The sequence below is a fragment of the Dermacentor albipictus genome, chromosome 8 (assembly GCF_038994185.2).
Source record: "Dermacentor albipictus isolate Rhodes 1998 colony chromosome 8, USDA_Dalb.pri_finalv2, whole genome shotgun sequence".
NCBI classification, from domain to species: Eukaryota; Metazoa; Arthropoda; class Arachnida; order Ixodida; family Ixodidae; genus Dermacentor; species Dermacentor albipictus.
In genome coordinates, this window is record NC_091828.1 from 75,189,563 (window position 1) to 75,213,714 (window position 24,152).

Below are 24,152 nucleotides of genomic sequence, written 5' to 3' on the forward strand. Positions count from 1 at the left end.
TATAAATGTGTTCCCTGTCCGCGTACCTCTCGTGCAGAAGAAGCAGAGACAGTTGTTTCAGCACAGGCGACGACAGTTCAGACTTTTTTCCGATTCCTGGTACACTGAGATGGACTGTAGGGCTGATAAGACACCAAGGGGGTATCGATGGTTTAGATGCAGCGGTGAAGCCCGACGGAAGTTTGTCGTTGTATTTGATGATAGTTTTAGCGAATGATGATTGGTGCCTGTCTGAAGGTAGTGCTGCAAGGTGGTGATAGGTGGCACGTGCAAAATGTCTTATGTGCGTTCTCAGGGCTTCCACCGTAATGTGAGTTCGCATTGGATGGTCCCGAGCAATCGCAAGAGTTGCCTCTGTTGAGGTGCATCTGGGCAAACCAAGGCAGACTCGGAGTGCTTGAGCTTGTGCTGCCTGCAGAACACGAATATTTGTCTTGCAGGTGTTGGTCAGTACAGGTAGACTATATCTTAGAAAACCGAGAAAGAGAGCTCTGTAGAGTTTAAGCATTGCGTCTACTGACATCCCCCACGTCTTTCCTGCCAAGTATTGAAACAACTGGGAAGTTGCTGTCAGGCGCCGTTTCATGTAGGCCACGTGCGGGCTCCAACAGAGGTCTCGGTCAATAGTGACGCCAAGGAATCTGTGGGTTCGGACATAGGAAATGGTCCGCCCATTGATTGAGATGATATAAGGCGTCATCGGTTTGCGAGTAAAGGCTACTAGTGCGCATTTTTCTGGTGATATGCTGAGACCCTGTTTACACAAGTAGTTCGCTGTCAAAGTGGCCGCTCTTTGAAGTCGCGCACGTATTTGAGGACGTGTGACTGCCGAAGTCCAGACACAGATGTCGTCGGCGTATATTGAAATTTTGATGGTAGTTGGCAAGTACTCAGCAAGTCCAACAAGAGCGAGGTTGAATAGCGTCGGGCTGAGAGCACCGCCTTGAGGAACGCCCCTGCTGGTATAGCGTCGCGTAGTTGGGCCATCGTCAGTTAACACAAAGAATGATCTTGCAGATAGGTAGCTTGCAATCCACAAAAAAACTCGACCACCTAGGCCAACCGTCGCAAGGGCGTCGAGAATGGCCTCATGTAATACGTTGTCGTATGCCCCTTTCACATCTAGGAATAAAGCTGCAGATAAACGCTTACGGGACTTTTCGTGCTGGACATAGGAAACGAGATCAACTACATTGCCGATAGAAGAGCGGTCACGTCGGAAACCAGCCATGGAAATCGGATAAATCTTGTAGTATTCAAGGTACCATTCCAGGCGGCCAAGGATCATCCGTTCCATTATCTTTCCTACACAGCTGGCCAGCGCTATTGGGCGGTAAGAGGTGAGTTCTAATGGGGATTTGCCCTGCTTTAAGAGTGGCACCAGGCGGCTTACTTTCCATTCGTCAGGAACATTTCCCTCCTGCCATGAGGAGTTGTAAAGGCGCAACAACTCTATCCGTGCGGACTCTCCGAGATAGCACAAGGCCCGGTATGATATACCATCCGGACCCGGAGATGATGAGCGCCTGCAGAGAGCTAGAGCCGCTTCGAGCTCCTCCATTGTAAAAGGAAGGTCCATGCGGCCATCACGGGAATTGGGGACGTCAGCTCGGGCTGGAGGATCTGGACGAGTCGCTTGGTCTGCGATCCGCGCACAAAAGTCTTCTGCGACATCGATGTCTTGCCGCCCTTGGAAAAGCGCTAGCGCCTTGAATGGGAAACGCCGTTCCGGAAGGCAACGCAGACCTTGCACCGTTTTCCAAATGTGAGACAGTGGCTTGCGGGGGTCGAGTTTCTGGCAAAACATTGCCCAACGTTCCGACGCTAATCTATCCATACGACGCTGAATCTTCTTTTGCATCCTCCTGGCTGCCCTTAGGTCATGAATTGATTTTGTACGCCGATATCGACGTTCCGCCCGGCGACGAAGCGCTCGAAGGCGCTCTAATTCTATGTCGAAGTCATTCCGCGTGGAAGAGGTCGTCATCATGCGAGTGGCGTTTTGCATCGTCATTTTAATCGTTTGCTCTAACCCTGATGGTAGGCCCTCGCGGCAGGCATCTTCCATCTCAGATTTGAAGTTGGCCCATTGAATCGTCCGAATGGTATTCCGTAAGCCTGATCTAGACGACAAGCCTTTGATGTTCAGATAGGTGGGAATGTGGTCACTCCCATGTGTCTCAATGTCTGGAAACCACTTCACACATCTGGCGAGAGAGTTGGAGACGAAAGAAAGGTCGAGGCAGCTGCCGTATGTCACGCCTCGAAGAAAGGTGGGGCTACCATCGTTCAGGAGAGTAAGGCCATAATTGTGGGCGATGCTTGCTAATCTTCGTCCTCTTGCATTTGTCCTTGTACTTCCCCATGCTGGATGGTGTGCATTGAAATCTCCTATGATGACCCATGGGGCGGGACAAACACTCAGGATATCCGCAAATCTTTTGGTATCGAAATTGCAGGAAGGCGATATATACACGCCTATGAGAGTAAACAAGAGTTTGCCTTTTTAACTGTGATGCATATATATTGATTGTCGTCGTGGGGCGAAATTGGTTGCAAAACATAGGTGAGTTCACGACGAACAAAAATGACGATTTTGCTGCATGCACCATTTGTTGATGACATGATAAATTCGTATCCGGACAGTCTTATTGATTTCGAGAAGTTGGGCTCACAAATGACGATGAGGGGAAACAGATTGGTGTACACAAACTGCCGAAAATCTGAAATTCGTGATTTTAGCCCTCTGGCGTTCCACTGGATGACGGACGCAGCCTTGACTTCTTTCCAGAAGGATGGGATATGGGTAGCCATCTTTCTAGTTGAGGGATGCAAGCACTGCGCTTAAGGCGTCCAGCACTTTAAGTGCGTTTTGAGCGCAGGGTGTCCCGATGTCCACTAAAATTGCTCGAATGGCCTCCATGAGAGAACGTAGCACCGAGATGACTTGGCGGTCTGTTTTAGGTGAATCGTCCATGGCCGGAGAAGGATCAGGTGGGACCCCGACCTTCTGAGGTTCCTTCGCAAGGGAGCGGCTTGGTAGCGTAGGCCATTCCTCTAAAGATAGAGTCTTTTCTGCTTCCTTCGTGGAAGTGGTGGGCCTTTTCGCGGCGTGACTAACTGGCACCGCCGTGGAATGGGTACTGTCACTTCGCGCATGCGCCTTCTTCGAAGACGTACGATTGCGCCTACGTCGTCGCCGACGCCGGACTACTTCGGCTGCCTCCCTGTGGGCAGAATTGTCTCTGGCCATTTGCTGAAGAACCGCGCGCTCCCTCTTGATGCGGGGACAGTCCTTCGAGGAGGCCGCGTGAGGGCCGCTACAGTTGACGCACTTCAGGACCGTGGCGCCGCAGGTCTGTTCTGCATGAGGTTCAGCGCAACGGGGACACAGTAGCGAGTTGGGACACACGCCTTTGACGTGTCCTAGCCTGAAACACTGATGGCATTGAAGCGGCTTCTGGATGAATGGTTGAACCGGATGACGGAAATGTCCGACTTTAACGTGAGATGGGATACAATCCCCCTTGAATATTACTTTTACGCAGCGCGTATTCCCAAGACGGCGCACTTGCGTAATCATCGTGCCTTCGTATGCCGGCTTGATGAGGCTAGGTAAGTCATCATTGGGAATGGCAATGTCAATGTCGTAAATCACACCGGCAATGGATGTGTCGTCGATCGGGATAAAGGGGCGCATTTTGATTCCGTCTAGCTCTGTGATTTCTTGGAGTTTTCCAAGCGCACTCGCGTTGTACACGTCTATGGCGAGTATATTCTTGCGTGGATTTATTCTTATGTCTTTAATTTGATCCGGCACCGCACATTCCAGAAAAATGGATAGGGCTTGCCTGTTCAGCAATCGTAGGTTGCTTGACGGTTCTGTCGGCATAAAGATGATGACGTGTGGCCAGCGCGCAGGCCTTGTCTTCACAGTCGTTGTGCTCGCAGGAGTTGACGGCGCTGTGTTGGTGATTTTTCTCCTCGCCCTCTTACTCCGGACGGGTATGAAGCCGTCGTCGGATGAGTCGTCTTCCGACATAGAGTACAGCTCGTTGTCTTCGGTGTCACTGGGGGAGCCAACTCGCTTCCTTGCGGTTGACGGCCGTGATGACTTCTGGCCAGGCGGGTCTCTGGCATGCTCCGCGTCCATGGCCGCAAGACGGGGAGGTGAGGCACCTCGAATAGCGAAGATTTCACCAAAAATTCGCAGAGCACAGAAACTAGTGTTCTGCCAAGAAGACACTTCGTCGTCTTGATGGTCACAGTGTAATCATCGAAATATCGGGTTCAATCTGAAGATAACATATTTTCTCTCTATTGAATAAGGAAGATGTGAAAATACGATATTCAGCGATATAACGAAGCGTTGAACCTTGAGTGATAATTATTCGCCCTCGTTAGCGCATTGTGCTTAAGCTAGCCAGGCCTAGCGGCTGGTATTATGATTCTTCTCGGGCTTCATGCGCTATTGGTTGGTAACTCAACGGGCGAATGCCTTTTTGTGTGTCGCTCGTGTAAGCATTTCATTTTTTAAATTCTCGCTCATTTTACATATGTGTAGTTGAACATATTGGACACCTGAGTTCGCATTCGCAAGACCTACTTACGCAATTGTCGCCTGCGATAGGACATGAACGCAGCTGTAGTTTCGTTATCGCGCCTATATGGCTATCATGAATAAGACGCGTCGGAACACCGGCCAGAGATGAAACGCTCTTACTTGCGATTAATTTAGCATATGCGGGCCTGCGCTTTGTTTTGTGACTTTCTCCGCTTGTGCGCACGTCGTTAGATTAATGTCGTACCGCGGGAACATCCTGCATGCGAGAGCGATGGCACTGCTCTCCGGGTGTGACGGAGGATGTGGGCCAGTGAAACGTTGCCAACAGCCGTTCTGGCTGCGCGTTGTCCGCGTTTGCCGGTCATATTTATGCAAGCAAATATTACGATGAGAATATTGCAATGTCAGTTTATGGCGTGGAAGCAAGAGCCGTTATCTCGTTTAACGGACTGGGCACGATCGGCCACTATCTCAACAACAAATCCTGGCACACTTGCCAGAACGGATGAGTACGCCAATAAATACTAACGCGCTGCTTCGTTTCCTGCCTTCTGCGGGCTTGTGATGCAGGTTGCGATAAGTGATGCTTGCGGCCATTTATGTATGTGCGCTAGTTTCTGTTATTGAAATGAAAACAAAAGAAAGGTGTTATCCCCCTATTTTAGGGGCGACTACTCCTTTTGACGAACTCAATCAATCAATCAATCAATCAATCAGTCAATCAATCAATCAATCAATCAATCAATCAATCAATCAATCAATCAATCAATCAATCAATCAATCAATCAAGCAGGTGAGGTGATCAGGAACAGCCTTAAGGTCACAAAGCTAGCGCAACCATACATGAATAAAAAAAACTAGAGAAGATATAACAACAACAGCATCATCATCATCAACAACAACAACAACAACAATAATAATAATAATAATAATAATAATAATAATAATAATAATAATAATAATAATAATAATAATAATAATGTAGGCTAATAGACATCATGGGTTTAGAAAATATAGAACACAGTTAGCTAATGTATGGCGTAAGTGAAGTCCGCGTAGTATATAGTCCCGGAAACACCGGCACGTGCACAGACAAAATGCTGTTGAAATGTTTAATCACGCGCTACGCTGAGTTCTGGCATCTACGCTAGTACTGGGTTTCCGAAGGCGTACGCGAGCCCACGATGTGGTCCAAAATGGACACGGTCGCGGTTGCAGAAAATACGCACGCGACGTACACTAGATGCGCAGAGACGCAATGGTAAAACAACGGGCTTCATGACACAAGACGCACGAAGAAAGAAAAGTAAATAATGCCGTAGATGGCATCATGTTTGCGCTAAAGCTTGTTTGTAAAACACTTTTCGTTCGTTTTTCGTTTTCGTTTTGTACTATTCGTTCTCCTCGTGAATACGAAAAGACGAGAGCGATATAGTGCGAAAACACGGAGCTCGGCACGGAAAGAGTTCTCCCAATGAGTTCCCGATATCCACATAGTCCGTCCCTTATCCCCTCTCCCTTTCCTCGGTGTAGCCAAACCGGTCTATTTCGGGTTATTTTGCCTTTCTCTCCTTGTCACCCTTTCCTCTCTTTGCGTCGCCCTCTAGTCTCTCCAGTACCCGACTGGTACGCGCACAATCCACGGACTCGTCACTTTGAAACCAATGTATTTATGTGCTAGCGCAATTACTGCATAGTTTTCCCCCTGCTTGAGTCGCTTGTACGCAAACAGCGATACAACCCAGCGGGCATAGTACGTGCGCCCGCGTCTGTGTTTGTGGCTTCTCCACACCGAGGTCCCAACGCTCGCTTATTTCTGTGCAGTTCTAACGCAGCGGGATACGCGTTTTTCGCGTGACCGAAGGCGTCCGGCTCAGCATTGTAATAGCCTTGCTTGTTGCCATCTCTTCAGTTAAGCAAATATTTCGTCTGTTAAAAAAACAACGTTGCCCTTTCGTTCGCAGTCCAGGGAAAGTTACGTGGAAGGTGGCGGTTGATGAGCGTACTTAGGACGCTGCAATTTGAATCGTGCGTATCGAATAAGGACACACAGGTCGTGCGCAGAACACATGACGCAATACAAGAATGACCGCGAGCGTTATGAAACTTAGTTACGGCGCTAAGAAAGGCCAAACACAAACACAAATGTTGCCACCAATGTGAGCCCTCCATGCATGTAATCATTTCTGTTTCGTAAAGCCAGTTGATCGGCTGATCGCCCAACTTTCATAAATAGTAGAAGAAGAAGAAGAAGAAACTTTAGTAAAGAATAGTCCGGCAGTTCTTGATGTGGTGGCCTCAGGTGACGGCTCGAAGTTCTTGGACTCGAGCGGCATCTTCGGCTTGCCGGACGGCCCAGAGCTGGTCTGCCAGCTCTGAACTTCTGATAGCCGCCTCCCAGCGGCGGCGACGCCTACGGAGAAGGTCCCCGGCGGCTCCCGCATCCGGGGCGGCGTCGGGAAGAACGGAGCTCGAGCCTTCTACTCTGGCAACAGCCGCGATTATGGACGCGTCGCCAACGGAGCTGCTTTGATTACCGTTGTTGCCGGTACACTCCCAGAGCATGTGTCGCAGCGTTGCTCTGCGTCCGCATGTTTTACACGCGTCTGTTGGGTACAAACGCGGATAGCAGTGGTGTAAGATAGCGGGGCTAGGGTAGGTGTGTGTCTGGAGCAAGCGTAACGTCACGGCCTCGTTCCTGTTCAGTTTATCGTGTGGTGGCGGGAATTTACGTCTTTCGAGTCTGTAGTGTTGGGTGAGGTCTCTGAACGTGGTTAGGCGATCGCCCCACGCCCAGTGTGTTTCTTGTTGCTGTGTTTCTGTTGTAGTGTCCCGATCCGGCAGATCCGATGCCCCGCTCTCGGGGGCGGAGGCGGCCACATAATCAGCGGCGGCTCGGCGTGTGAGACCTCGAGCCGTGGCGTGGGCCGCCTCGTTTCCCGCTAGCGGAACATCGGTGTGTGCCGGGGTCCAGAGGAGGAAGACCGTAGAATTTTGGGGTTGCGAAGGCGAAGACGAGTCCCCGTCGTCAGAAATTCGGAGTATGCGGGCCGCTTCCCGCGAGACACGACCGCGCGCGAAGCCGCGGATTGCCGCCTGCGAGTCGCTGATCACGATCGCAGCGTTCGGCACCGCGACGAGCGCTAGGGCTATCGCGGCTTCTTCGGCCGCTTCCGTGTGTCCCGTGGTCACCGTGGCGCTCGCGAGGCACCTACCCGAGCGGTCTACAACCGCTATCGCGTGCGCGCTTCTCCCTCCTCCATATCGCGCCGCGTCTACGTACACCGCCTCGTTGCTGTTACCAAACTTCTTCTCAAGGTCGCTTGCTCGTTTGTTGCGTCTCCCGGCGTGGTGCGTCGGGTGCATGTTCTTGGGAAGCGGCGAGATGATCAGGCGGTCGCGAACAGAGGCGGGAACCGCCATCTTTTCTCCATGCTGAGTGTGGTACGCGATGCTGAGCGCCTCGAGGATGCATCGACCTGCCTTTGACCTGGATAATCGTTCGTATTGCGCAATGTCGTGCGCCTCGATTAACTCGTTGAGAGAGTTGTGAACTCCGAGCTCTAGAAACTTGTCGGTGCTCGCGTTGAGTGGAACGCCGACCGCCCTCTTGAAAGCCTTTCGGATCATGCATTCGACTTTGTTTTTTTCGGACCCGATCCACCTCAGGTAGGGGGCAACATACGTTATGCGGCTTATCGCGTACGCCTGCACGAGACGGATCGCGCACTCTTCACGCATACCATTGCGTCTGTTCGTGATGCGACGCAAGAGTCGGATGGTGTCATCTACCGAACGACGAAGTATTCGCACCGTCTCTCCGTTATGGCCGTTTGCCTGCAGGTGTAACCCTAGGATTCTAATTTTCTCTACGTGCGGTACGGGAGTACCATCTGCCAATGTAATGCGTATTTTGGAATATTCCCGTTCCTGTTCGCGCAGGGTTTTACGACCTCTCCTTGTGGGTTTGTAGAGTAAGAGTTCGGACTTGGTAGCCGAGCACTCGAGGCCCGTTCCACGCAAGTAATGCTGAACCGCATCTACTCCTGCCTGTAGCGTTCGCTCGACGTGACCGTCACATCCCCCTCCGGGAACCCAGAGGGTGATGTCATCCGCGTAGAGACTGTGATGTAATCCTTCTATTTCTGTTAATTTCTCGGGTAGACCAAGTAGAACTAAATTAAAGAGTAATGGTGATATGACGGATCCTTGCGGCGTGCCGCACGGACCCGTCTGAAATTCCAGTGATTCCTCGTCACCGACGACGACGCATGCGCGCCTGCCCGTGAGGAAGTCTCTAACGTAATTATACATTCTTTGGCCTAGTCCTAATGTTCTAATTGTTTTTAAGATCGCTTCGTGCTTAACACTGTCAAAGGCCTTTTTAATATCTAAGCCTAGAATTGCCTTAGTGGAGCTGGTAGTGTCGTCTACGATCTGGTGTTTAAGTTGAAGCAATACGTCCTGTGCGGAGAGGTTGCGGCGGAATCCTAGCATGGTGTGCGGGAACGCGTCATGATCTTCGAGAAAGTCGGTCACGCGGGTGAGAACTGCGTGTTCCATGACTTTGCCGACGCAAGACGTAAGCGAAATCGGTCTTAGATTATCGAGCGTAACTTGCTTGCCAGGTTTAGGAATCATGATAACGCGGGCCCGTTTCCACGCTTCGGGAAGGGAACCCTCTCGCCAGCACTCATTGACGTAGGCCGCGAGTCGGGAGATTGACTCGTCGTCTAGGTTTCGGAGAGTCTTGTTGGTAACCCGGTCTGGGCCGGGCGCCGATCGAGTGTTGAGTTCGACCAGGACTAACCGAATTTCCGATTCGCTAAATTCCGCGTCCAGTTTCTTGTTTGTGACGCCGTCGTACTCAGCGTACTGGATGCTTTCGGCTTTCTTAAAGTAACGGTCACGTATGGCGTCAAGGAAGTTATCGCCTTTATAATCTCTTAGGAGTCTACGAGTCTTGTGGCCTTGAGCGGCCCGAGTCTCCTCCGGATCTAATAGGTGTCTAAAAAGGCGCCAAGCGCTCGCCCCGGTCATCTGCCTCTCGAGGCCGTTGCACGTGTCTTCCCATTGTGCCCTGCATACCTGAAGTGCGTGTTCTTCGATGTCTCTGTCTAACTGCGCTATGCGTTTGCGCAACGCCTTATTATGTCTTTGGCATTTCCATCTCTTTAGGAGGGCTCGCTTTGCTTCCCACATGTGTAGGAGCCTGCTGTCAATTATTTCGAGGTTCGCCTCGGGCGGAACCTCGCTCGTTGCTGCACCTACGTCCCTTCTGAGCGTCTCGGTCCACTCGTCTATGTCCGTAATCGGCTTATCGCCTCGCCCCGCTTCTTTTCGTTTCTTGCGGAACGTGTCCCACTTCACGAGCTTGAGCTTACGACCTTTGCCCTCAGGGTAAGTACCACGACCGCTCGGGCCCGTGCCTATCGTTATCTCGATCAGCGCATGGTCGCTTCCCAAATCTTCCTGCGTGTTTTGCCAGTGCGCTGTTGTTACATTTGAAACAAACGCAAGGTCTGGTAACGTATCGGCACTCACGCTGTTCCCTCTGCGTGTAGGATCGGCGGGATTCGCGATCAGTGCAAGCCTTTGGTCTTGCGAGTCTTCCCAAAGGTGTTTGCCCTTGGGTGTTTCTCGGGTGTAGCCCCAGGCTCCGTGGGGCGCGTTAAAGTCGCCCGCAACAAGTAGAGGCTCGCCGCCGGAAGCCGCGCGCGCGGCCCGCAGTAGGTCCCCGAATCTGTGCTATAGTAAAAATAATTTTTTTATAAATATAATATAAATATAAATATAATATAAATATATAAATATATATATAAATATAATATAAATATAAATATAAATAAAAAATAAAAATAGTAAAAATAATTTTTTCTTAGCGGGATTATTAAGTGCCAAGAAGTATACTCGTCGCCATTTAGGTGAACCAATGCACTATTATTAACATATCAATGGAGTCTTAGTGCCTTGCGTTGAGCAAGCGAGATGCTAAGGCGAGGCTGCCAGTTGGCCAAACGAATTACATGCTAGTATGTTCTCGGACATAGTTATAATACACCTGCTAGCAGATGATATACAGCGGCCGTCATCAAAGACTTGTCACCGAGTCTGCCCGCGCGCATGGTTGAGAGTGTGTGCTGGATGACATCACAGTTAAAGAAAGCCAAGCAGCCTCTTTCCTAAAGTGCGCCGAACTACAATGAAGGAAGACGTGATTTTATGCGAGGATTATAGGCATGTAGAGCATTAACCTTAAATTAAATTATGGGGTTTAACGTGCCAAAGCTACTTTCTGATTATGTGGGACGCCGTAGAGGAGGACTCCGGAAATTTCGACCACATCGGGTACATTAATGTGCACCTAAATTTAAGTACACGGGTGTTCTCGCATTTAGCCCCCACTGTATTGCGGCCACCGTGGCCGGGATTCGATCCCGCGACCTCGTGCTCAGGAGCCCAACAACACCATAGCCACTCAGCAATCACGGCGGGCAGAATTAACCTATTGGCAAGCTTTATGTGCGGTATGGGCGAATGGCTTAGAAAGTGCGAGTGGCAGAAATTACACCGAAAGCCCGACAGTATAATTGGAAAACAAAAATATGTGCGCAAGACACCTTAGACTTACGTTCTTTGATTTAGTCAGGCTTCTTTAAAGAGGAGTGATATAGTTCGCTGCTAGGACTTCATGTGTATAGGCAAGTATGGGGAAATGGCTTCCAACACGTTGGAAGAGCTGTTAATGTGCTCGGGTGGCGTATATAGCTGCTCGAAACTTACGGAAGTCGACGAGGGGAGTCGCATTCCGAGCCTTTTTCCCGCCACTTAATGCCCGGATGGCACTTTGTTTTTGTTTTCTGCCCGGTATTCACGACTCCGCAGCAGTGGGCGGATAAGTGGACGTCCCTGGCTACCATCAAGAGATCCTCATGAATCATGCACTCTACCGGTGAGCTCAATTCCATTCAGGGAAAGCCGTGTTTTATTTCGCCGTGCACAACAGCGCATGAAGTATTTCCTCGCGGCCAGGTAGCTTTCCGGTTGCGGCCCTGCAGTGGCCACAACTGGCAGCACAACAACTTGGCAGCACAACAGAAAGTGCAACCGAGGCTTTATATTTTTTGTGTCTCGAATTCATCGACAATTTTCCAGGCAGTGAGCAATGCGCATTCGTGGCGTGCAATGGTTTTAGCGCAACCAAAGAATGTGGACATATTAATTAAACCCACAAAGCCCAATGTGTCATTTTTGATACGCGGAATCTGATGCCTGAAAACTCCGATTTAAATGCTGGAAACCTAATATAGAGAGCATATGCTAGCGTCTTTGATGTACAGAAGTGAGTTTTCAGTTGTAGATAGTTCAGCAGATCAATTACTAATTAAGTAATTTCCATATTAAGCATTGCTTACTCAATTATCCCTTGACTGTTTTCTTCGTAGCAATATACTCTCCATTGCCAGAAATGAATGCCGACAAGTTGTTTTATACGGAATTGTGTCCGGCTTTGTGTGGTTAAGCTCAAATGCTTTTTCTAATATGTCGCAAGATATCTCAGTCTCTCTATTTTTCAGGAAAAGTAAGAGGTTAGGGTGACTGACCAATGAATGGCATAACGTCACCGTGCTTTTTTTTTTTTCAATTATACATTCCTCTATGGCGCGACAGCTGCTCCTCTACACCGACGTGTAATAAAATGAGGAACACTCTGTGAAGAACGAGTCATAGCAAAAGCTAGTTTCCGAAAATAGTTCACAATCGTGACACACAAGTCCCAAGTTCACAAACCAAGTTTACACGCTAGAACACAAGCTGAATGCCGTCCATGTGAAAAGGAGGTAAAGAAAGAAAGAAAAATAAACGAAAAACATAGACTACCCCGAAGCGCCACACACCTCAATATAAGAACACACAATGGACAATGGACGTATTTTCGTTTGACAATCGCATGTTGTCTGGGGACAAACTCGTCCACCGCTTTCAATACCAATGAACCACTCAATTAGTGACCAAGTCAAACGTTATTATTTTACGTTTCGAAACTCCCATGGATTCCCTGTTCACGTAAACAGGGATTCTGATCAAGGCACCTGCGTGGGTATCGGAAAATAGTATAATAATTTTTGACGTGGCCAGTGGCCCTTGTTTTTTTTCAAAGATTCTAGTTGAAGAGACGAACTTCTTTGGAACTCTGGAGTACCACTTCATTTTTCATGTAAGCAGTCTGCCTATATATTTTTTTACATCTTTGAAGAGAACGTTTCAACGTTTTTTTTTTGAAGAGACTTTTCAACACCTACTTTGTGACTGTCCTCGATATACTTTACAGAGACAATCACTTGCAACCGCGATAGCGCGCTTTGACGAAAGACCTCTCACAGAGGAACTCATTTTCAGATACCGCCATCATAAGCCATCGCAGCAGAGGGCGACGAGGGCACTGTTGCGGTTCTTGAGGGCGACAGAACTGGACAGGCGACTGTAGCCTGAACAGATGCTGATAGTGCTACAAGTGTCAGTGTGCTGTGCGATGACAGTGTTCGGTGACAGTGACCGATTGTGATTGTGTGTCTATGCTCCTTCCTTTCCTTATCTCTACTTTGTTTCCACTTTACCTCCCCCTCCCCTCTCTCTCCAGCGTAGGGTAGCCAACCGGATTCTTTTTCTCTGGTTAACCTCCCTGCCTTTCCCCTTTCCTCTCTCTCTCTCTCTGAAGAGAACGTTTAATTTCCGCGTGGGAACTGCCGCAAATTATAGTTAAAATTTGATTCATGAGAATTCGTTTGAGGTGAGGAGAATGATTTTCAGAGAAGCGAAGCAGATCATAGAGAGCTAAGGAAGGAAGTCTTGCTGACGACTGCGTGGCCTCCGAGCTTCGTAGAGTCTATCTACTCTACGCTACATCATGGTGGCTCACTTTGTGCTCTTGCGCGCATCTTGTTTTGCGCGTCATCTGCCGGAGTGACATTGGGCATCTGTTTCGTTCATGCCTGCGGACTCGGCAGCTAACTGCGCGAAAATAACTACGGATAGCTTTCTTTTTTTTTTTCCTTTTTCGCCTGCTGGATTGCTCGAGCTTCTTTTTTTTATTGATATGATATAAGGAGATGTTGGCGCACAATTTAGGCGCCGGCTACTCCTTATGTCTTGAGTGGTTCCGTCATACAGGGTTCAATATTACATATCAAATACTCTTTTCACATGAACACCAGTATTTATCACGCAACGTTTCCACACGAAGACTATGACGTAAGGAACGCATGGTATATACAATATACTAAGTAAGTCTCTCCACACTTATGTAGACAAAAGTCTCAAAAGTACGAAAGCTTTTCTTATGACTGTAGTTGTGGCGGTATTATTGCTCCTTTATTTATTTATTTATTTATTTATTTATTTATTTATTTATTTATTTATTTATTTATTTATTTATTTATTTATTTATTTATTTGGAAAGGTTGCTATTTCTGTCAACGCCTCCCTCTCAAACTATATATTGTTCCATGATATAATAGTAGTGACATGTGATTAACCGAACGTTCTACCCATAAAACAACAATATAGTAATGACATCACAATACGTAGTAATAGCAGAGAGAACGGTTTCGAGTGATGACTTTGCCGTCAGGCCACGAGGAAGGTCGCGATAGCGCGCGTTGAACAAATGTCACACGCCAGGCTGCGTCGTTGCAACCGTCAAACTCGGCGCCTGCAACCTTCTATTATTGTCGCAGACTCGCGAAAGTGGCTCACAAATACTTGAACGCTGGGAGCACGCCAGCATGTAAGTCGTAAGAACGAGAAACCGAATCCTACGGCTTTAAGTACATTATTATTAGTGATATTTCTCTTTCTCGTTCGATTGTCGGTCGCTGTTCGCCTCCGCCGTAGGAAGTAACGTTTACGCCCCACCAGGCTCCCTGCTGCGAAGCTAACGGTGTAGAAACTATTACAAAAATGTGTCGCGCTTCCTTTCTTGAGGCCATCTGTTTCTTACTTCCTCTCATTTTCTTTTTCTTTTTGAGCATCTTGAGCTCACGGAAGCGGCAATGGCGGTGTGTCCAAGCTGTGTGTGAAAGTGGCAGATGCGAGTTACCGTCGTCGGGGCCGTCCACGAGGAAACTGTTTCTGCGTCATTTTCTTCTTTGCAAGAAGTGCAAAATCTTCGCCTGTCGTCTTTGAGGTTGTCTGCGTGGCAGAGCGCCAGAATGTAGCGGTCGGATTGCGCGGGAGTCGCTCAGGCGTCGATTTGCGAAAATTCGGCCACGGACGGCGAGTTTTCGCGGTTTTCCTTTCTCCTACGAAAAGGTTTTTGTACTTTGGGTAGCGTATTTTTACCTCTGTGCAGAAGCAAACAGGAATCGCTCTTGCAAGAAACAGTGCGATGCTTCTTTCCCTGCGAACATTACAAACTTCCCCCGTTCTCATACTTAAAAATGAGAGCTATAGACTGTGTAACATTGAATAACAGTATTCGCTGGGCAGGTTTTCAAGTTTTCGTTCTTGAAGAGGCGTTTCGCTAAAATTGCCTAAATGCTGCCACTTTACACCTTACTGTAAAGGATGTTGCATTGAAACTTCACAATAAATAACGAAAGCGCTTGAATTCAGTGCACCCCACTCTATTATTTGAGATCAAGTGTGACCTTTAAAAAGGCTGTAAGATTTTTTTAAATGCTGTTTTTTACGTACGAAAACCACCGTCTGATTATGAGACAGGCCGTAGTGGGGGGGCACACCGGATCTATTTCGGCCACATGGAGTTATTTAACGTACCCCTCACGCACGGAAAATTTGCGTTCTGGGATTCCGCACCCGAGAAAATGCGGCCTTCGCGGTTGTGTTTCCATCCCGTGACCTCGTGCGCATAGCAGCGTAACGCCATAGCGCAGTAACGATAAGATCTAAGTTATTTAGCCCGGTGAAGTAGTACTCCAGGACTCGAGTTCCCTGTACTTGACCAAAGAATATCCGGAAAAGTTGCGCAAAAGGGGTGATCTTAGGATGAACAAAAGGTTTGGATGGATGGATGGATGGATGGATGGATGGATGGATGGATGGACGGACGGACGGACGGACGGACGGACGGACGGACGGACGGACGGACGAGCGGGCGGGCGGGCGGGCGGGCAGGCGGGCGGGCGGGCGGACGGACGGACGGACGGACGGGCGGGCCGGCGGGAGGACGGACGGACGGACGGACAGATGGAGGGACGGACGGAGGGACGGACGGAGGGACGGACGGACGGACGGTAGGAGTGTCCTCATTGAAACGGGGTGGTGGGTTGCACCACCAAGCTCTTGTGCTTAATTTGCCTAATGTCGTACCTATCTTTAAAAAAAAGCTCACAAAAATTCCTTGAAGGTTCACTGAACGATTGCACGCCCAGTAACAGTGCCTATTTGGAAATGATTTCATGGGCATCCTGAATTAAGCTTCAAGCCAGAGCTACAAAGGCGATGATTGTTCATTTTTCTTCGCTTGTCGATGCAGCAAAACCGGAGCGATGCAGTTAGTCTCCCTGCATTTCGTATTAGCTTCCTCTCGCTCTCTCTGTTTATTCTTCTTTTCTCCTCATCTGTTCTGGTGTTACTCTAATCCCCTTGTGTAGAGAGAGAGAGAAAATGATAAAAGAAAGGTAGGGAGGTTAACCAGGACTGAGCCCGGTTGGCTACCCTACACTGGGGAAAGGGAAAGGGGGACGGAAAGATGAAAAGAAGAGAAAGTCCACTGGAGATATCAGTCGGTCACTCAGTCCGAATCACAGGTGCTCACTCAATCCGGTCGCTTTCAAATATCGCAGCAGCGCTTTTGTGGCCTTTTGCAGCTGCGATATGCGAGGCCATGGTCCGAAGATCTTCTTCAAGGTGAACGGCTTCCCAGCCAGCTGATTGAGAGCTGTGCAGAGGTCTTGCCTTTCATTTTCATTAGATGGGCAGTAGCACAGTAGGTGTTCTGTGGTTTCCTCGACACCGCAGGCATTGCACTCGGCGCTATCAGCCATTCCAATCAGAAATGCATAAGCATTTGTGAATGCGACTCCCAAACGTAAGCGGCACAGCACTGTTTCCTCATTTCGCGGAAGACCTGGTAACAGCCGCAGTTGCATAGAGGGATCGAGCGAATGCAAGCGATGGTGAGTGAATTCAGATGTGTGCCACTTCTCCAATGTCAAAGAGTGCGCTAGCTTGCCTAAGTGTTGGGCTGCGTCGGTCCGCGATAAAGGTATTGAAACAATGGTTGCTCCTTCGTGTGCTTTTCTAGCAGCTTCGCCAGTGAGGTCGTTGCCGGAGATACCGCAATGACCAGGCAGCCACTGGAACACGACGTCGTGTCCTTTCGCGATCATGAGATGGTGCATTTCTCGTATCTCCGACACGAGTTGTTCACATGACCCACGACGAAGCGATGCCAGAAGACATTGTAAGGCCGCCTTGGAATCGCAGAATATAGCCCACCGATTAGCCGGTTCGTTATTAATATAATCAACGGCACCTCGGAGGGCAACAAGCTCCGAACCAGTCGATGTTGTCAAATGAGAAATCTTGTATTGGATGCTTAGTGATCGTGATGGTATAACCACTGCGCTGGTGGAGCTGGTCTGAGTGGAAGAGCCATCCGTATATATGTGTATTCGATCAAAGTAGAAAGTGTGCAAACAATCCACAGCTGCTTGCTTCAAGGCCAAGGTAGGCAGGTCGGTCTTCTTTCTTATTCCTGGAACCGTAAGACGCACTTGAGGTTGTTTTAAACACCACAAAGCTGAGGTTGAACGTGCAGAGGGTGTGGAACCCGATGGTAAGGAGGCACGATGGATGCTGACGTTGTTGGAGAAGGACGCCTGTGGTCGTCGTTCCGGCAGGCACGCAAGAGAGCTTGACTGCATCCTTGTGTAGAGTAGCCTAACGGACAAGTAACCTGGTTGAGCTCTTTGACTTTCACTTCTGGCTTTTTCTCTCTCTTTCTCTTACAGCGGCAAAAAAAAAGAAAACTGTACTTAAGTCTATACGCCAGTATACACCCAATGACCTGTCTTCTGAAATGTCCCTGGAAGGGCTACTTTAGGGTTTTACACGCATACGCTGTTAATTAAAATCGCTTTTTTCTTTATTAATATTGTTCTGGACTGTGTGGATTTGTTGTGATGAAAATTACCTCTACAAAATGCTGATGTTTGATTTTGTAGGTTTGTTTGGTACTAGCTATCATTTCTTTTATTGCGGCTTGCAGAATCGCAAATTTCCATGGCTTGATGTTCTCGATCAGCTTTGAAATCGTTTACTCTCAATACTTCTTGACTATTAACTTCTCGCTCTTGTTCTTCGCAGTATGTTTGCTCTGTAGCACGTCTAACGCCGAACTATAGTTTCACAGTATCGAAATTGATATATGAATCTGGTTAGGAGATCGCTGGCGCAGAAAAAGAAAAGCTTTTTTCAATTGTTCGGATGCTATTACGCTAAGGTGTTTGTTTCTTTTTTTTTAATATAGCCTGTTGCCGCATGACGTCGGTGTCACACCGCAGCCGCACCGAACTTTCGTCACGACAAGGAAGTAGAATACGCACTTGCCATCGTTTTAATGCAGGGGAAAGGACAAAGGCGCCCTAATTAACAGTCGTGGCCATTAAGCAGTCATTATATGGGTGCTAGAGCATAGGAGGTAACGGTTGGTACGCTAGTGCAAACGGCTGTTCGAGCGTGGGAGTTTATAACCTGTGATAGTTTCGTCAACGGCGTTTCTTTCCTTAATTTCTTCTTTTCTTTCTCTCTCTCTCTCTCTGTATTTTTTTATACCCGCTAATATTAGGAAGACGAACAATCTTTCTGTCAATTTTCCTCCGCCCCACTCCGCTTTTGTACCTCCTGTGTGTCATTCATTAGGTCACAAGGTCATCGCAGCTAAATAGAAAGAGAGAGCGAAATAGAAGCGAACGCTCCTACACATTAAAAAAAGTTTTTTTTTTTTTTTTGCTGGTGCGTAGTACGAGTTTCGCCATGCGAGCCTACCTTCACTTTCCTTCCTTTTTTTCGCCGGCTATTCAATTTAAACGGCAAGGAAGAACCAACCAGAAATATACGTCACTTGGACTCCGGGCCACGAGTCCCTGTTGGGGAATGAAGCAGCCGAAGCCTCCGCCCTAGCTCACATTCACCGGGCTTTCTCACGGGACGCGCCAAGGAGGAACGATGAAGTCCCGAAAAAGTTCGCGATATTCTGCAACGCTACAGGCTACACGGAAGAAACCCGCTAGCTCACTCCAGCATAACCAGGGAAGAGGCAATAACCCTCAGGAAAATACGAACTGACAGCTACCCCCACGGTATACCTTAATGCCCCGAATCTCGCCTACTGAGCATTCATACTTCTGTACCTACTGTAATGTCCCAGACACCCTATGCCATATGGTACGGGGATGTGTCGAAAACAAATGGCACCGCAGATACCCGAACACTAACCGAAGAACAGTAGGAGGCCAAGCTGTCAGACCCGGACCCGAGAAGAGGCAATTGACACAGCGTGATCGAACGGACACGGGAGAGAGCCTGTGGCTACCTGGAATAAGGAGGACGCCATCCGAGCGCGTAAACTGCGCTTGCGCAGAATAAAAATTCATTCGCTCTCTCTCTCTCTCTCTATTCAAGTTGATCAGGGGGAGGTGTGTTCAGGTCGATCGCTCATTACAACAGCTTACCGTGATGAAACGGGGTCTACTTAAAAAACCTCGAAATAACAGCCAGTCACAGCTTCTTTTACCAACCAAATGCTGTGTTCCAATAAGACATGCGATTCGCTTTATGATTCCTACTGTATTGGTTGAATTACTTCCAGTCCCGCATCGCGCTTTCATCAAGGAGGCGCTGTTGTTCTCTTTCATACGACTGCAGCCACAGGTTCAAGATGTGACTTTATCTCAAAGTTTTAATCGGAACACCACGTGCCTTACTCCCTTCATCTGTCCCACACCACATATTTCTTGACCTTTACTCAGTCAAGTGGGAGCTTTGAAATAGCGAAGCTGTTTTATTATTTAATGGCGCTATGGGGTGAGACAAAATTTCTCTCTCTCTCTCTCGTAGTCAGGCAGTGCTTTCAAAGCTCCCATTTGCCTCAGTGAAGGTCAAGACATAGGTTGTGGTGGGTAGATGAAGGGAGTAAGGGACATGCTGTTCTGGTTAAAATTTTGAGATAAGGCTGTATTTCGAACCTGCAGCTGTAATCGTACGAAAGAGAACAAATGTGCCTTATTGGTAAAAGAGAGACGCGGAAGTGGAATTGAATCGAGGAAGCACTGGAAATCATCAAGCGAGTAACATGTCTTATTGGAGCAACATTCGGTAGGTATAGGCAGTTTCGATTGGCCGACATTTATGGGTCCGACATTCACAATAACAAGACAGGCCATCTGGCGACTCAACGAAACGCATTTCTTTACTTCTGTGGGCGCCTTGTAATACGGCCGTGCCATTATTCATGAAGTACAGTGTGGTTCAATGGTCTCAATGCCTGCGTGCTGCATTTCTAAGGAATATTTGCGTAAACCGCATGATTGCTACTACACTTTTTTCTTGCATTCGACGTAAGAGGTGCAGGACCAACTAACGCTACTTTTCGTTGAATTCTCAGGTGCGTAAGTGTTAGGGTAATGTAAGAAGGTTCACTACTTGTATACTGAAGTTTTATTGTAATGGAATGGGGAGCTGCTAGCAATAGTCACTGTTTAGCTTATACACTGCATAAGAAACGTAACGGTGTATGGCATGCTACTTGTGAGAGGAGCATTTAGAAGCAGCATCCCTGAACTGCGGTAAGATGCACTTAACTGTTACCGTTTAGCCGCCACTCGCTAAAATACGATCAATGAGGGGAGAAAATAACTCGTCTATTTTGCTTCGTCAGGCCTTGATTCCTCTTTGTTTTTTATAGGTGTACCCGCAATTTGATCAATAGCCGAATAGTTTTGTCGGGCTTATTTCTTGCGTGGCTGGCTGTCATACTGATTCGGCATACTCGCTCTCCGTTTTCATTACTCACCGTGGTTCCGCCTTCTGTTTTGCCGAGGCACTTTTATTTTGCCAAGGTTACGCCTACTTCACGTCCATAAATCAATTTAGATCGAGGGCTCGAGGTGCTTCAAACAGCATTGCCGCTTTGCGTGGCCTTTGGCGCAAGGACTACCGTGTAAGTGCTTGTTTTTGCGGATGTTCTTTTTTTTTCGGATGATCGATAATAGGTACATAGCCAGGAAACTGCGAGCGTGAGACTAACAACAAAGAATGAACCGACCGCTCGCGAGCGACGCTAGGTCCCGTACGTTGGAACACGCCACAAACGAACACGAAGCGAGGGAGAGGTAACGATCAAGGCGAACGCGTGTAGGTCGAGTTGGCCGAGCCATTTAGATTCTCCTCGCTGGACAAAACACGGCGAAGGCCGATTTGAAACAGGGCGCGGTAGTAAGACAAGCGAGCGGCGTATACCCTGGCTTCTCCCGGCACGGATAGTCTTACTCTGTCCTCCGATTGTTCACTTAGGGATCGAAGTGCGCCCTCTCGCCAGCTACACTGGTGCCGTCTCTGGCGTGGCAGCCCGGGCGCTTCCGAAGCACGTGGTACCGAGTGGTCGCATCTTAAGGGCGACCATGTATACACAGACGGACGCAGGAAATAAGGGAAGCGGCGAAGCAAGACTAAAGGAGAAGTAATGGCGATAGTAGTGTGTGATTCGGGAAACGGTGTGCAGGGGCAAGAGCAGGATGCTCTACATCCGTTACAGATACAGTGCGCCGATGTCGCATTCTCTTTTGTTTACATGTCGTGCGTTGTTAGTATACTCTAGGTCGTTTACTGTTCGTTTCGTTTGCGGATCGTATGGTGTTCGCTTCGCTCTGCAACCTTGTTTGCCGCGACTATCTTCTGTGGGCGGGATCGTGGAATCCTTGGCACGACAGAGGAGGGTGACCAGTATAGCGAGGAGGGAAGGAAAAGCACGAAAGAACAGCACAAAGGTCGTCTCGCTCGCAGCGTCCATCTTGTGCTGAGTGCACTCCAAGTGGAAGCAGACCAGCCCTCGCCACCCCTAAAGAAAAGCGCGCGCGGAGCCTCTAGCACACCGATAGCCTCCTTCCTTCCCTTGACTGAGCACCGGTCTTACAACAGTGGACAATGGAGAGACCGAAGCATGGTATCTTTCGAACCCAGGCGCACGTTCGGTTGCTTGGTATTGGCGTTAATTGGGAAACTGCTGTAGTGTGTTTTTGTTCACCTCTCTGTCTCTCTGCGCTTCCGTGCGTGCGTCCGGATGTGCGTTCACGTGTGCGTGCGAGTGTGTGTTCGTGCGCGCGTGCGTGCGTGCGTTTGCGTGCCTTAGATACCCTGGCCAGATTACGGCACAGTAGACGCTATTTTGCAAACTAGGCTACGTGAGCATCACGTACGTCGTTCGTGTGGCGTTATGCGCATGCGCACTATGCAGAACCGAGCGCTCTTGCGTACGCTTTGCTAAAACTGTCTGTTGTCAATGTGCGAGGAAGCAGCTCTGGGGCCAGTAGGCGCCGGGGCAGTTTGACAGTGAAACTGAAATATGCTGATGCCGTCCGGTAGAGACGCCACGAAAATCGCACGACATTTTGAACGATAACCGACACGAGTCTGCATCAACGTTTCCTTTCACCCCGATACGTGCGTCCAGGCAAGTTCAGTCCATACCCTGACATCGCCATGCGCCTGCATTCCTATTGATCGAATACGCCGCTGTCCGATCCGGTCGGAAGCTAGACACACACGTGTGCATCAAGATGAGCGGTGAAACTGCTCGTGCGAAACCGCAGCATGTGTTCCTGAAAACTGTTTCCTCCGATGGATAATAGATTGCGTTACGGCGCTGCTGTGGGTAAGCGAAGTTTCAACGCTGGTTAGCCATGCGCTGCCATAATTGATATGTTGTGTCAGATAAGGATATCACTGTGTATATAATTGCAATTTCACGACTTTGAACTCTTGTAATTGATGTCTTCACTTCACAGACTCGTTTTGTGCAGGCCGTATATCTGTATCCCTGTATTTTATGGCTTGCGCCAGACAAGGGCTTTAGATGGACACGTTCAGAGTTGCACTAGAACGTTACAGTTACAGCGTTATGCTAAAAGCCTACTTTGCGAAACAACTGCGTTGAGCAGCAATAATTTACCGCACGGTAAGTTGCAATTGCCCCGTGCAAAATGGTCTGCCTGGAGATGAAGAAACAGTATGCGGGATGGAAGAAAATGGCGACACACGAAAAGTAAATGATTGGAAAGGACACTGTGACCGGATTCGACTGAAAGCTGCTCATTGGACATCTGCAAAACAAAGAAAGAAAACAGAAAGTAAAAATGAAAGAAAAAATAAATGCGTATAAAGAAATACGGCGTTACACTTGCTGCTCGTTCGTTAAAGAAAACCGGCTCGCCTGTGAGCTGTGTAGATCGCTGAATGTCGCAAGCGTCTCGTCGTGGTCGATATCGAATGTCTTATCGTACTATATAGGCCGCCGGCAAGCGCACTATTAGCAAAATTGAGCGATCAATCAACGTGCTTGCTGTCATCTGTGCAGCATGGGGCTTTAGTTGCTTTAGGGAAACATATGTCTCTGCTGTAAATGACCTGTCGTGAAGAATAATAATAATAATATTTGGGGTTTTACGTGCCAAAACCACTTTCTGATTATGAGGCACGCCGTAGTGGAGGACTCCGGAAATTTTGACCACCTGGGGTTCTTTAACGTGCACCTAAATCTAAGCAGACGGGTGTTTTCGCATTTCGCCCCCATCGAAATGCGGCCGCCGTGGCCGGGATTCGATCCCGCGACCTCGTGCTCAGCAGCCCAACACCATAGCCACTGAGCAACGGCTGTTTACGTTATGGACATCTAGTTACTTTTGTGCTTGATTGCATAAAATGACATTTTGTTAAGAAATTAACAGGAGCGCCAATGCAATCTCCCGCAAAGTTCGGGAATTAATACGTCGAAACTGGTGCCACTCTGAGAATTCATTCCAAGTGGATCCAGCTTGCGAACTTTACGGCTAGAATTTGTAAATTGTAATATGGGCCATAAGGTAATTCGTTGAAAAGGTAATTAGTAAATTTTGGTAATTATTTGATTATGAATCTCAATTACTTGTGCAAATAACGACCACCTCTTCGAGTAGACCAGCTCATGAACTAGAGTTGTGTTATCTGCCACAGGCAAGTTTTATAATATTTTGAAAGTATTCGCTGAAACAAACGGTATATTTCTGTTCAGTGTGGTCCATCCTGTGAAGTTACACGCTTCGTAAACCGTTAGATGGAAAAAGATTGTGGGTGTTTACGTGCCAAAACCACGATCTGATTAGGAGGCACGCCGTAGTGAGCGACTCCGGAATAATTTCGACCACCTGAGCTTCATTAACGTGCACCTATATCAAGGTACACGGGTGTTTTCGCAATTCCACCCTACTGAAACGCGGCCGCCGCAGTCGGGATATGACCCCGCGACCTTGTGCTTAGTAGCCCAACACCATAGCCACTAAGCAACCGCGGTGGGTAGACCGTTATGAAA

General features: G+C 48.5%; 1 long non-coding RNA gene across 1 annotated transcript in view; it reads right to left on the reverse strand.

The window, feature by feature from the left end:
• The window catches only part of LOC135920952 (uncharacterized), a 552,461-nt gene that overhangs the window by 319,770 nt on the left and 208,539 nt on the right, over nt 1–24,152 (reverse strand). The gene's annotated exons all lie outside the window — the stretch shown is intronic.